Here is a 15,410-nt window from a genome sequence, read left to right on the forward strand (position 1 = left end):
GAAGTCAGTGTTCCAAAGGGAGAGATAAATGGGTTATTTTCTATGAGTCCCAGGTTGCCCTGTATTTATTAAGATAAATACTAGCATTTATGGTACTCTTTTCATTTCAGATCATTTCACCATCTCTTACTGGATATTCCTCACGACCTTGCTGTCTGGTAAGTAACTTACATTATCTCTAAATGACAATGCAAACTATTATGATAACAAGAAATCAAGTGTATTTCTGCTAACCTCAAAAATAATTAGATCTGAAGGCTGTGGAGAGACTACTACCTCAAATACAAAAATCTGAACAGAACATATTTTGTCATTTTGTGAAGGGTTGTTCTTTACTAACATATTGGTTCATTTAAAAAGCCATCATTTAGAAGGATAAGAATGATGATTCCAAGAGCCTTTTATCCAGGCTTTCAAAAAAACACGTTAGAATGACTTTGCTAGACAAGGGTGGGGGTATTCAAAGGACTTGTTGGAAAGTATCTCCCAGAGGTGTCTATTTCCAAAGATGACTCTTGGTGGACCAGTTTACCACTTTCTGTTGAATTGATTTCCACTCATGGTGTCCCAATATGTGTCAGAATAGAACTGTGCTCCAGTGGAGTTTTCATGCTAATTTTAACATGTCTTCTCTTCCAAGATACCTCTGGTAGACTTGGATTTCTAACCTTTCGTTTAGCAGCTGAGAGAGTTCACCACTTCTACTATCCAGGAACTCCTCTGGTGACAATATAGTGAGATTGGGCACTAATATTTCCCATGTGAAACACTAGGTTCTTTGTCATTATGCAAACAAAATCTCTACAAACACATTTGAACTACTTACTAGTGCTCTGTGATATTCTGCAAATTTTAAATGAATATGCTTTATTTAGATCAGTCTCATAATCAGACATGATTGTTCTTGCATACACACACAAAAGGAAGGGGGGAAATGTCCTTTAGTACATGAAGCTTAGAGACCTATGTATTTTTTAGTAAGAATTCATAAGGTTTCAAAAAGTTGGTGTTGTGGCCCTCTATAATGTTTGAGATTTCAGTGGTTGGGAAGAGAGTACAGGACAGGACTGAGAGTCTAACAGTACAACATCATCAGGAAAGACAGACCCTGAAGCAGCTGAGTTCTAGAGGTCAGGCTGTGTTGAAATGCCCTGGCAAATATACTGAGTAGGGAGGTGGAGCAAAGAGGTGACTTGTCCTGCATCTGACTGTATTCTGCCTGGCTCCAGCCAGGGCTGTTTAGTCATGAACATCATATTCATCCAAACCTTTAAAAGTTACTCTTGACTTCACTTTATATGAATGTGCATAAAATGAGGAAAATAATCTCTAGGGGGTAGTACATATCGTTTTTCTAACAGGGACTTTCCACATCCATTGCATATAATCTGTAGTTGTCACTCGGTTGCTGTTTCTAATTTGGCTGAATAGCTCTCTCTACCTCTCTGAACATATCGTCTCACCCAAACTCCCCCTCCCTCTCCTCTACCACACTTTACTTACTGTGCTGCCCCCAAAAGAAGCTCCTGCCGATGTCAGTTCCAGTGTCAGAAATTCAAAGGACAGGCTTATTTAGTAACTTTAATTTGTCACTCCCTTTGCATCCATCATAAAATGATCTCATCACTAAAGGGTCTGAATTTCACACTCTTTTCTGGCTTGCAAAGAAGCTAGTTCCTCCCCTATTTCTATCTGACACACAGAAAGCTCTTTCTGTTTCTATGATCAGATAACATTTGTATTGACATTTCTTTTCCTGTGGGTGTATTTTACTTCTGGGTATGAAGATTTAAACTATCAGTGCAATGACTATGTGTTTGCAGTTTCTCTGTTTTAGTGAATGAAATGCTTCTTGAGAAAGGAGAGCATATTTTATCCATTAATGAATAAGTATTTATTTTCATTTTAAAATGATACATGCTCATTAAAATAATTTAGAAAAATACATAGAAGCAAAATGAAGAAAAATTAAAGTAATTATTTCTATAATCTAAATCTAATCATTAATAACCACTTGATATATTTCCTTCCTCCTATTTTCCCTTGAGGATATATTTTTTAAACATGCTGTGATCATACTTCCTATATAATCTCTTGCCCTGCTCTTAAATTTTAACCTAGGAATTTCACATGTGTAGTCCTTATAAGCATTATTTTAAATACAGCTATGCTCTTCCTAGAAAAGAATAGCTTAGTTCATCTAAATTTTCAACAATAGGAGCATTGGGATTTTTTTGTTTTGTTTTCACTTTTTACATTTCCACAATACCTTGCATATAAAAAGGAAATCAATCAAGATATAAACAATGAATAAATCAGTGAAATTTCAAATTAGCATATATTGTTCAGAGTTTTTTTAAATTATGAAAAGGTTCAGGAAGCATATTCTGTAGTATATGAATGTAGGAGGAGTCAATACGAGTTGGGATGAGACAGATAAATTCTAGACAGGATACTGTTATGAGCCCCTATGCACCCATTATCATTGCACAATGATTAATTTATGGCCTTAATTGTATTTCATCTATATCCTTACGTAATTTTGAAACAACCCCCAGACATCAGAGCCTTTAGTCCATCAAAAGTTCAATCCCATTAGGACATGTTTATGTGTTAATGTTACATAAAAATATTCAAATAAATTATTTTAATCATTATATTTAGGATTTTTTTTTCTCTTGCTAGCATCCTGCCTCAATGCTTTCTAAGATATAACAATTGATTATAAAATCTGATCAGTCTGTTCATAATATTTTTACACTTAGCTGTAAATCAAAGGACAAGTTGATTAATATGAGATAGATACATTTCAAAGATCAGGTTAGATTTCTTGTAGGAACTATTCTTCTTTTTCTTTTACATGCTTCAAATTTAGGGTAATAGTTTGTATACCAAAGCTATGCATTATTAATTATACTCATTAATGGATAAATTCATGTGCTGTGTATAATTCTGTATCTGATGTGAAAACCCAGGTAACCCATACTAAATGAATATGGCAAATGTACTTAAACCGAAGATAATTCTGAACTAAAAAACTCATTATTTTTAAGGCTTACTGGCTCTGGTAGCGTAGTGGTTACGAATCGGGCTGCGAACCTTAAGGTCAGTGGTTCGAAACTACCAGTCGCTCCGCGGGAGAAAGATGAGGCTTTCTACTCCCGTAAGGATTTACACCCTAGGAAACCCTGTACAGGGTCGCTATGGGTCGGAACCGACTCGAAGGCACTTAACAACAACAACAACAACTGGCTAAAAGGGAAGGTATATGTTGGATGTATGGGACAATGGGAAGTCTGAGAAGATGGGGAATTATATAGCAATAGTCTGAGTAATTAACCAAACAAACAAAATATTGTCTATATTGGAAAAGTGGAAGGGAAGGGAAGGCAAGTGATCTATTGCACAAAAACAGTTACTTCCTTGGTGCCTGCATGTTATGTTAGGTTTATATTCTAAGAATATTGTAGACAAAACGGTTGCCATTTAACTCTCTTTGAGTTAGCTTTCCAGGGACTACATTAGATAGATCCTTTACCAAAGCACCAACTCCTCAAATGTGGAATACTCTGCAAATTCAACTTTCTGTTGTTGTCGGGTGCCACTGAGTTAAGTACAACTCACAGCGACCCTATGTAACAGAGTAGAACTGCCCCATAGGGTTTCCTAGGCTATAATCTTTACAAAAGGAGACTGCCACATCTTTTCTGTAGGAAGGGATGGTAAGTTTGAACTGCCAACCTTTCATTTTGCTGCCAAATGCTTAATGATTGTGCCAGTAGGACTCCTCATCGTTCTCTGTGGAGAAGGCTGTGTAGGACTTTGTCCTGTTTTGCTCCCTGTGAATTGCAGATCAGTGTCTGTTCAGTGTGTTGTCCAACAGGTGTATTACACTCCTCAGAAATTCAGGATATGAGTAACTATGCAACACATTGCCTTGGTATAATGGAATTTATGTGTTTACTCAGGCCTCCTTAATCTTAGGAGCACAGTTTTCCATTGGCCTGGAAAGTGAGTAGCTAGAATATTGATATCTAAACCTTGGGGAAGAAAAAAAGAAAGAGTTTCTTCACCACACTAAATCTCTAGAAAAATATGATCTTTTACAGTGTGACCATATACAAAATATTTTCAGCTAAAGCTGGTACAGAAAAGCACATGGGGAGAAAAAATGAAAAGGAAAGAAATAACTACAAGCAATAAACCGTCCTGAGCAAACAGAAAGCATCTGTAAAATTTGCCAGATTATATGGTATAAGCAATGCAACTTTCCTCCCCATTTCCATCCCTGCACTTTCTCCCCTAATAGTCTGATCATTCCTGTTTCTCCTTTTCCCTGGCCTGGCATTACCATCATTGAAATGTCAGCAAAAGGTCAGGAATGTATCTGACTGGCATTGAGACAGACTTCACAAGGAAAGATAGGTCAGAATTAGCCACTGTACTATTTTAAAGGGACAAGGATACTATACCATAACCCATAATATACATATTTTAAAACAGCTGATCTTTCCATCATTTTTTTAAGATTGGAAAGAACAATACACATGGGGGGTGGGGGGAAAGACCTGCTTTCCTGCTCCTGTAAAGATTTCATCTTAGGAAACCCTCTGAGTTCTGCTCTGTCCTATAGGTCGCTGTGAGTTGGAATTGACTAGATGACACACGCAACAGTATTAACACTACAGAAGCTGAAATAAGGCATGTGGCTCGTACCATATAAAACCAGAATACAAATTACTCTTTAAAGAAAACATGGTTCTTTCCAGTTTGTGTATTATACATCACACCCAAGTGAACCATCAATGCTTTATCATGATAATAGCTATGATAATTATGATCATTTTTAATGATAGTGTTTACTTCTTGGTATGTGCGTGCGCACACACATGTGTGCAATCAAGGCCAAGGTATTCAAGATGATTTGCAGCCAGTTTCAGCTGTTTCACATTGAAGTGCTGAGGAGAACTCTTCATTCCCCGCCCCCATTACATAAGGGCAAAGAAAGTTTTTCAATGTCTGCTTAGGAAGCACGGGCTTTGGAGATGGTCTTCTCTTTCCTTTGGAAACTATACCAGGCTCCAAAGAAATGGCTCTCCTTGTTCTGTTCTGCTCTGTGAAAACATTCCTTTTGTGTTATTGATATATACATTTTGGCTAAAATAATTTGCTTTCTGGGTTTCTGATGGCAAATCTGCGAATCAATCTAATATGTTTATGGTATGGTGATTTTGGGCTTCTAAATAAATTCTATATACTAAAAGACTTTCATAATTATTTAAAGACATTTCAGCACTAAACAATTTCTCTCTCTTTGTCCACAAACAAGTTGATTGGCTAATCATGTGTTTGTTTATTTTTATTTGTGTTGCTGAATACATGGCACATGAAACAGGAATGGCGAGAGGTTGTTTGTAAGAAATAATTAGTGTCAAAAGTGTAGTTTCTCTAACTGCTCACATTCTCTACTGTTTTATTACCTTGAGACCTGCACCCTAGGAGTGTGTTTCAGTTCTGCAAGGAAAATGACAGAGAAGATGAAATCCATTTCTATAAAATGATGTCAAGCACAACTTGGCACAACTACAAATATCAGTAGCTTACTTGAACCTGTTCCTTCACTCCTATAGAATGGTGATTCCCATCCATCTCTTGGCAAGAAGGATCCAGAGCAAGGAATCAATAGTGTCTTTCTTAGAGATCCCTCAGGGCCAATAGATTCCAATGATATGATGGATCTGGTAGACCTTAGAAACCTTAAGTTACTTCTGGAATAGCTTATTCAGACATTAGAAGAATTAGAACTCATGCGTGTTTCATCAGATCAGATAAAAATCCAGAGGCTAAGTTTATCTTTAACGTGTATCCAGGTCATGCTTCCTAGATGACAAGATAAAGAGCTGTGGTAGCACTGTGGGTGACCTGCTAACCTCAGATGGGTGGTTCAAACCCCCCAGCAGCTAGCTCTGTGGGAGAAAGATGAGGCTATCTGCTCCTATAAGGATTTACAGTCTCAGAAAACCAGATGAGTTGGCTTTTTTGTGTGTTTGGGTGAATCTATTTCTTTTTCTAACCCTCCAACTCCTCATAGTTATTTATTTATTTTCATATTAAGGAACAGAAATCTCCTGATGGATTGCTAAGGGCCCTACATCTATTTGCATGTAGCCAAAGATTTTGTCCCTTGCAGGAACTCTGCTTGTCAACCGGTGATCCTGCCTTTGTCTTTTCTCAGAGTTCTGCCTGTGGCGCTTGTCACTAGCAGTCACATAAGGACAATTTTACCATTCTCTCCTGCTGCTCTAATTTTTTTTTTTTTTTTTTTTAGTGCCCGTACATGAATTTGTTATTCTTTATAATTCCCTTTGAAGTTGGAAATCCAAGGGGAATCTAAAACCAACCAGATGTTTCTGCTGCTGGAGAGGGAAGAGAGTAAGGATTAAGTTTAACAAAAATTTAATCCCTGGGGAAAAAAAAAAAAAAGAAAAACAAACAAACAAACAAAAAAACAAAATATTCCAGCTAAAAATCATCTTCAAATGCATTCATTTGCTATTTATCTGTTAACTGGTTTACATTTTCTAGTCATTTTTAGGAGACACCGCCTATCAATTTACTCTGGGACAAATTGTACATTTTGTGAATAGACTCATGTTGTGGGTTACTCAGGCCAGTTTTCCTTATAGGACTTAGTTCTGTTACTTCTCATCTTCTCTCCCTGTCTTCTGTTGGTTGTTGTTGTTGTTGTTGTTGTTGCTGATCACTGTCGTGTCACATCAGACTTGGAGACCAGTTCTGCAAACTGTTCCAACGGGTGAGGTCAATGCAGCCTGAGGTTATTTAGGGAGAGAAAGGAAGGAGATCTGCCAAAACCCTAAGCTTTTTTGGAGAACTTCTTTCTCTTTAGAGATTCCCACATCAAAACGAAAGCAAGAGTGATGAAGTCCTTGGGATAAAAACGGAAATCTTATGGTCTTTCAAGGATTCAGATGATGTTGCAGACAGTGTGAATAAACAGGTTAGGAGGTGGAAAAAGAAAGAAAAAGTTAGGTATATGAGTATTAAAGCACAAAAGAATAAAGGCACATTAGAATGTATGTCCAGGGATTCAGACCCCCTAGAAGGAGGAAAAATGGCTAAAAAAAGAAATGGTTGTGAAGTCTTAGAAACCTATTATAATGTTTTGGTGGTGTTCTTCATACTTCACAGCATATTGGACTCAGGAGGCAGATTTTTTGTTTGTTTCCTTCAAAGCATCTCCTATGCTTTCCCCTTAACATTGTTATCTAGATTTCCCAGCTTTCTCTAGGGTTCACCAAGAACAGAGAAATCTGTGAGTAATTACTCTCCAACCATTATCTTGCTCAGTGAGTTAAATGTTTGGGAGACATTTCTCTCACCTTTAAACTCACTGAAGTCCACCCTTGAATTGGTGGATTGAACCAAAAGGTTGGCAATTTGAACCCACCAACTGCTCCACAGAAGAAAGATGAGGCAGTCTGCTTCCAAAAAGATTTCCAGCTTTAGAAACACTATGGAGCAATGCTGCTCTTCTGTCCCATAGGGTCTCTGTGAGTTGGAATCGACTTGACAACAGTGGGTTTTGGTTTTCACTTTACCAGCCAGAGTTTCTATTACTCTATCCTATTTTATTTTTAATAGTCTGAGTCTTTAGTAATTATAAGCTTCTTAAGCAGCATATGTTAACTGGATATACCTTTTTTTTTTTCATTCTTTCACAGTCCAGAGTAGAGGAAGAGACAAAGAAATCAGTTAGCAGCTGATTCAATTATTTTAAGCATCTTTCCCCATTTTAAAATATAAAAAATTCAAGTCCCGGAACATTGGATGATTTGAATGTTCTTTAAGGATTTGGAAAAGGACTTTTTTTTTTTTTTTTTTTAAATCACATGTTCCATATTCAAGGGCCAGAATTTCTTATTTAATCTTTAAGAAAACAGTTTGAAATAAGAAAGTTTTCCCCCTAAACAGTTTTTCCTCTTCCTTATCATTTGTTACTATTATTATTATTGTTATTTTGTCAAAGCAGATGGTATGAGAAGCATTTATGTTAGTCTCAGTGCTGACAGAGTTTAACCTAATAATCCAGGACTTGGAACTTGCTGTTTCAATAAAGAAAACACTGTTCGAGATATTTTCCATTCAAACCAGCATCAAAAGTTTTTAATTAACACCATCAGAAATTAATGGGCCGAATGCAGGATGGGGTTCCTACAGACCCCACCACTGGGAACCAGACAGCGAGGACTAATTGTATGTGTTTGTGTTTTTATAATGTATTTTTATTTATTTAGTGAAGCCGAGACCCAGCTGCACTTTGTATGGCAGAGGCACCCGAATGAAACCTGCGGAGGGCTGCTTCACTCCAGCAGTTTCATTTTGCTCAGTGATTATTGTCCTGCGTTCTTTGTGATTGTAATTGGTTAGAAAGTTTGAAATTAGCAAGTCCTTGTCAGTCCATGAAAGCTTTGAAATCATGAGGCTTGATACAGCTATCAAGCCTCCTAAAGCCTAATCGCTTGTCGGGTTAAGAGCCTCCAGAGTGGTGAGCACTCGCCATCCTCCTGCTTTAACCCAATCACCATCCACCACCCTCTAGAGCTCCTTGTCTCACTCAGATGGTGGCTTTGTTTGGGACCCTTTCTTTTCCATCACTAAAGCTGATTGGAGGGTGAACAGAATTTAGACTGACTAATGGGGAAGGGGGTGGAAAATAATGGCAAATGGGGGACAGGGCGAAATAGAGGGACAGGGAATAGGGACAATAGAAAAAGGGAAGGAACCAGAAAAGGAAAAGGAAGCGGGATGGATATAAGATGTAAAGAACTTTTGTCAATATTGACATTTGGTTTCTGTGCAACTGAAGTTGATGTCTCAGGGATGGAACTCATTGACAGAGTCTAAATGGTCCCTTGGAGTTCTTTCTTTATTTTTTTTAAGGCTCATTGTCAGAAGGAAGCCACATAGGCACATATAGAGATGCATAACCCACCCATCCCCACCACATCTATTAGCAATGAGGAGTACTGTCCTTTCCTCTATTCGTCGTGCTAGGTGACTCAAGGGTATATCACCAATTCTACAGTAAAATACATTTGTTGTTGTTGTTGTTAAGTGCCATCGAGATATTTCTGACTCATAATGACCCTGTATAATGTTTCCAAGGAGCATTTGGTGGGTTTGAACTGCCAACCTTGTGGTTTACAGTACATTGCTTATCCCACAGCAACACACCAGGACTCCAATAAATGTATCTTCTGTCTAACCTTATTCTCTGGGCCCCCAAACTGAAATTACCCAGAAAGCTTCCATGCTGCTTGATGAGTTGTAAAATAAACTCACCTTTAACCTTGCAACAATGCAGGAACTGCTTGAGCAGGACCAACTAACGTAGATCTTGTTATTAATGATGAGATGCTTATAGAATCTTAAAGGTCACCTTGTGGTGGTGGTTGGTGTTGTGCTATTGAGTTGGGTCCAACTCACAGTGACACTGTATAGGTTTTCCGAGGCTATAAATCTTTAGGGGAGCAGAAAGCCTCATCTTTCTCCTGCAGAGCAGTTAGTGAATTTGAACTACTGTTCTTGCAGTTAGCAGCCCAGCATCTAACCCACTGAGCTACCAGGGCTCCTTAAAGGTCTCACTAACTTGCTATAAATCTGATTCACTTGTTTTGAAAGCTTGTAAATTTAATACATTTAGGTACAATCCTTATCCTTTATTTTTGCTCTATCTTAAATACAAAGCCAAAAAATAATAATACAAACCAAATACAACAAATTAAAATCCTATTGCCATGAATTCAGAATGTCAGGAAAATTTTGGAAATTTTCCTATCATAACTAAACGATGCAAAAATACACCACCATTTTTGGAAAAGCTCCCAAAAGCAGTTCAAACATTTCTTCCCTGAAACACAATGAGATCGATACTTATCAGGCTTCTGTTGTTTTTGTTGTTAGTGCTGTTGAGTCATTTTTTACTCACAGCTACCCTACATGGGGTGTCTGAGGGGCAGGTTTGAATGGCTGGCCTTGAGGTTAACAGTCCAGTGGCTATCCAACAGTACCACACCAGATTTCTCGTGTATAATCACTGGTGAATGCATGTCAAAAGTTTCATTAGAACTGCTAAAATTCCTTCCGTAACATCATAACTAGAGAATCAGGTAAGACTATTAACAAGTCCTCCTTTTTCTATGTTTTACCTGGACAGTGTCAGGTTTTACTATCCCCAAATTTGACTTCTTTTAGGGGTTACATACACCTTATATAGAATATAAATCATCCTTTAGAGGCATGGTATATTAAGTCCCTCATAATCATTTATAGGCTTTTTTTGCAGATGTGTCGAACACTTTTGTCATAGTCCTTCAGCTCAACTCTGATTTCACCTGCGCCTGAAACAGTTCTTTGTTAACTCAAACTACTGGCTCAAGTGTGCCTTTTCTCATTCTGACCCCAAGACTTTTTCCAGTGCTTCAAAAACCCTATGGGAGACTGGGGAAGAAGTACCAGAATGGTGCAAATGTTTTAAGTTATTTGGCTTTGAACTGAAAGGTTAATGGTACAGGTCCATCCAGAGACATGTTAGAAAAGAGAACTAATTATCTGCTTCCAAAAGTCACCCTATGCTTGCAGGGTGAACCCTTTGGTTGTTTGAATGGTTATATATTCCTGAGTGCTTCAGTATATAGCCAAAGAAAAAACAGGGAATCAAAGCAAATGCTGTTGAATGATGATGCATGGAGGGGATTGTAATCATTGCAATGAAACAAAATATTATAAGATGCAAGTAAAGCTGATGTTCTCCTATGTAAACTATCACTCAGCTCACAATAAAAACTTAAAAAAAAAAGAAAAAAGTCAGCCTTTGGAGCACAGTACTACTTTGACAGTCAGGGTTTGCTGTAAGTCTGAGTCTACTGATCAAGTTTGAAGAGAGGGGGTGGATCAGGGAGGAAGCGTAATGCCCACGGGGCAACAGTCAACTAGAAAAGGTGTTGAGCTGTGTAATTTTCAGAAGTCCTGACTCACTCTTCTCACGCCCTCACTCCTACCTTCTGAAATCTCCTTCTAAATTGCTACCTGTTTCTAAGTCCTTGTCTCAGACTGCTTTGTAGAAAACCCCCAATAAAGCAGGTCCTCAGACTTTTCATTTGGTGGTTTTCATTTCAATTAGCTAACAGCACCTTCTTCTCTACCTCCCTATCCCATTCATAACCTAGTTCACAAAACTTGATTGAGCAATACTGGTGGTTTTCAATCAAATGTAATCTATAGTACAGGCATAACTTGTTTTATTATGTTCCACTTTATTGCATTTCATAGATAGTGCATTTTTTTTTAATTAATTGAAAGTTTATGGCAACCCTGGGTTGAGCAAGTCTGTCGGTGACATTTTTCTAACAGCATGTATTCACTTCATGTCTCTGTGTCACATTTTTTGCAATTCTTACCATATTTCAAATTTTTTCATAATGGCACTGCACAATTAGTAGAATAACAGTATAGTGCATGCATGATTTTTATATCCACAGGGATATCAAAGGATCCCTACGACTTGCCTTATTGTAATATTCGCTTTATTGTGGTAGTCTCAAACTGAATCTTTAATATCTCCAATGTATACCTGTGCATATGAGGCACACATTGGAGATACTGAATGTGAAAGCTGAACAATGAATAAGGAAGACCAGAGAAGAATTGATTTATTTGAATTATGGTGTTGGTGAAAAATATTGAAAGTACCATGGACTGCCAGAAAAACAAACAAATCTGCCTTAGAACAAATACAACCAGAATACACCTTAGAAACAAGGATGGTGAGACTTCATCTCACATACTTTGAACACTTTATCAGGAGGGACTCTTCCCAGGAAAACTACTTCAAGCTTGGTAAAGTAGAAGATCAGCGAAAAAGAGGAAGACCATCAAGGAGATGATGGCTACAACATCATACAGTGGCTACAACAGTGGGCACAAACATAACAATTGTGAGGATGGCTCATTCTGTTGTCGCTATGGTGAATGAGAGCCTACTCAACAGAAACAAACAACAGCAACAGCATGCCTGAACAAATGTGTTATTGTTAAGTGTGAGAGAGTGGTTCCAACTCATAATAACCCTATATGTCAAGAGTAGAATTGTCCTCTGCCTTTCCTAGGCTGTAATCTTTACAGAAGCAGATTGTCAGGTTTTCTCTCCCATGGAACCATTGGATGTCATGAACCTTCAACCTTTGGTGAGTAGTTAAGCATTTAACCAGTTGTGCCACCAGGGCGTCTTAACAAATTTGTTCCTAGTAATTATTTCTGAGGACTTCTGGTGTGGCGCTGTGGATCAGCACTGGACTGTGAACCCTATACAGGGTCTCTATGAATCAGAATCAACTCTACGGCACTTAACAAAAGCAACAATAATTTCTGAAACATATTTATATGATTTTCTCTTTCAAATAATTAAAACAAACACAAAATTCTTCCTATAGTAAGGTTGAACTCATATAGTTATATTTTCAGATGTGTTTTTGTGAAGTAGAGAAAATGAACAATGTTTCAGTTTGGTTTCCAGTAACTACAAATAACCCTGAATTTAATAACCCTGGGAAAGTTTTGGAATCCAAAGAGCATCTTTCCTGTATATCAAGGTGGAAAAAAAAAGTTGAGAATTGTAGAATTATGCTGAAGCGTACTGAAATATACCTATTGAATTTAAAATACCTGGTCAAATTCAGTAGGCTTTGTTTTCTGTGATTGTGTGAAGCTAGTCTGGAAAGAGACAGTATAAGGTCTTCTTGGTGCCTGTGTTCTACACAGGAACCTCAGATCCACTCTGCACATAATCAGCACCAGGGAAGAGGCCACCTTCTGTGACAGAGATTAATGAGACTGTAGACACAAATGACAATAAGATAGAAAGTTTTACAGTTTTATAGTCTCTTCCAGTATATCAATGCCCAAAAAATGGATATGTGAACCTTACATCCAAGGTATGGTGACCAAGACGCTTGCCCTAACACAAGCCTCTTCCTTCCTACTCAGTGTCCTTGTGTTGACTTAAAAAAGGAAAGATTGACAAATACTTCAGGAAAAGGCACCTTAATTTCCTAGGTAGTTTACTTTGACATCAAAACAATTGATGTTACTTGTAAACTGGATTACAGTTGACGATAAATAGATTGTCTTCCTTACTTTTAGAAAAAGCTTTTCGTTATTTATTTTGGAACAATAACTATTGACAATGACTAGAAATGTCACATACAAAAAAAATATCTTGTTTTCAAGAATTGGTGGTTTTCATTCCCCCCACCCCCTTACTATTCATGTGATAAGGAGCTCTGGTAGTGTAGTAGTTACTAATCAGGCTGCGAATCTCACGGTTAGCAGTTCAAAACTGCTAGCTGTTCTGTGGGAGAAAGATGAGGCTTTCTGCTCCTGTAAAGATTTACAGCTTTGGAAACCCTGTACAGGGCGGCTATGAGTCGGAACCGACTCCACGGCACATAACTACCGCCACCACCATTCATGTGACACCTGGAGGACTACGAAAGTATAAATATTTAGAAATATTCTCTTTAAGAAAAGGTAATTATCTGATCTTCGTTTATCAAAATGGATAAATCTGGAATGTGTACTGTGCCCACCCGCATCTTTTCTGCTGTGGCTGTATATCACCATCTTTGCTGACCAGCCTTTTCCCACACTAGTGTTGTTTTCCAGAACCATAAAAAAAAAAAAAAGTCAGCTTAATTGGGATAGATCCTAAAGAAGCCTTGAAGATGGTGATTATAGTGGTTGATGCCCTGTGTGCCCTGAAACAATTGTGGCTGCATCCACTGTAGAATTGGTCAAACTGTGTGGCATGGCGGTTGATCCCTTCATAACAACAACAACAACAACCCTTTTCTGTGTGTGCCATAACATGAAAAAGTTTGTGAAGCACTAGTCTAATGAATTGCAGTGAGGAATAGATGAAGGATCAAATAAGAAAGCAGAAAAAATAAATGTGATGTTAGAAAGCTAAATTGTATAAACTGAACTATATGTAACCCATTCACCCCCACCAAACAGTATTATATAATGTATGTTGTAAATTCTAACCTCTGTACCTATGGTTAGAGTCCTGGTGTGGCACCTCGGGATAAACACTGGCCTGCAATATCGGTTTGAACCACACTGTCAGTGGTTCTAACTCACCAACAGCTCATAGGAAACCCTATAAGGGTCACTGTGAGTTGGAACCAGCTGGATAACACTTAACAACAACAACAATGCCTATGGTTCTAATCCCATTTGGAAATGAGTTGTCTTTGTTATGTTAGTGAGGCAGGATTCTTATAAAGTATGTCTTGAGTACTTTCTAATGGGATATAAAAGAGATAAAACAATCATGCTAGGAAGCAGAAATGGGACAAGATTGATCCCAAGATACATAAAGATCTCCAAGGAACTATGGAGAAGAGGCTAAAGAGACAAAAACCTTCCTCCAGAGACAGAAAGTCTTCTCATAAGTCAGCACTCATGGTGCTGTAAGATAAACATTGGACTGCTAACTGCAAAGTCAGCAGTTTGAACCCGCCAGCCTCTCTGCTGGAGAAAGATGAGGCTTTCTGCTCCCAAGAAGATTTACAGCCTCAGAAACCCTATACAGGTCGCTATGAGTAGGACTCACTCCATGGCAGTGAGTTTGAGTTGAGTGAGAAAATAGAGTTGTTTGTTAAAGTCATCCCCTTAGGGTATTTCTGTTATAGCAACTCTAGATAAAAGGCAGTGTTGCAAGATCACAACTTTGTCAGTGTATATGTTCATGATCAAATGTACTGTGATGTCTCAGTCAGCAGTGTTTGACAAAAACGCTAATAACTAGTCCTTAGAAGGTGCATGTATGAATGTGAATGGGAATATATTTTGTCATTAGCATGTGAAGGCTATCATTTGATTTCTTTGCAGAGTCCATTGTTGTGCATCATCTGATAAAGGTAAAAAGTTTTGCCCAAGGCCACTTCCATTCTTATTTGTTTTACTTCAAATTGTCTTTCCCTTTTTATGACTGTTTCCTCCAACAAACAGGTGGTCATATCACAGGAGACCATGGTTCCCTTCACCCTTACTTTTTAAGTTTGGCATCAGTTCAGTTATGCCTGTATGGCCACAATTATGAATCTTTGTGTTCCTCTGTACTCAAAGTATAGGAGCATAAATACTACCTGGGAACTTATTAGAAATACAGTGTGAGATTCTACCCCAGAACTAATGAATGAGAAGATGCATTTTAAGAAGATCCCAAATGCATGATCTGTGTGTAAGACATGGCCCTCCATGTCTTACTAAAATACACAGTGCTCCTCTATTGATAGGCTGTCAATGAGCAATTTTTTTTCTTATTT

The 15,410-nt window shown here is 37.9% G+C and overlaps 1 protein-coding gene across 1 annotated transcript in view; it reads left to right on the forward strand.

Moving 5' to 3' along the window:
• ZBTB20 (zinc finger and BTB domain containing 20) overlaps positions 1-15,410 on the forward strand; it is a 601,757-nt gene that overhangs the window by 99,996 nt on the left and 486,351 nt on the right. Inside the window, exon 2 of the mRNA XM_006864167.1 lies at positions 111-158. The gene's annotated coding sequence lies outside the window, so the exon portion shown is untranslated. The remainder of the gene's footprint in view (positions 1-110; positions 159-15,410) is intronic.

The sequence above is a fragment of the Chrysochloris asiatica genome, unplaced genomic scaffold (assembly GCF_000296735.1).
Source record: "Chrysochloris asiatica unplaced genomic scaffold, ChrAsi1.0 scaffold00061, whole genome shotgun sequence".
NCBI classification, from domain to species: Eukaryota; Metazoa; Chordata; class Mammalia; order Afrosoricida; family Chrysochloridae; genus Chrysochloris; species Chrysochloris asiatica.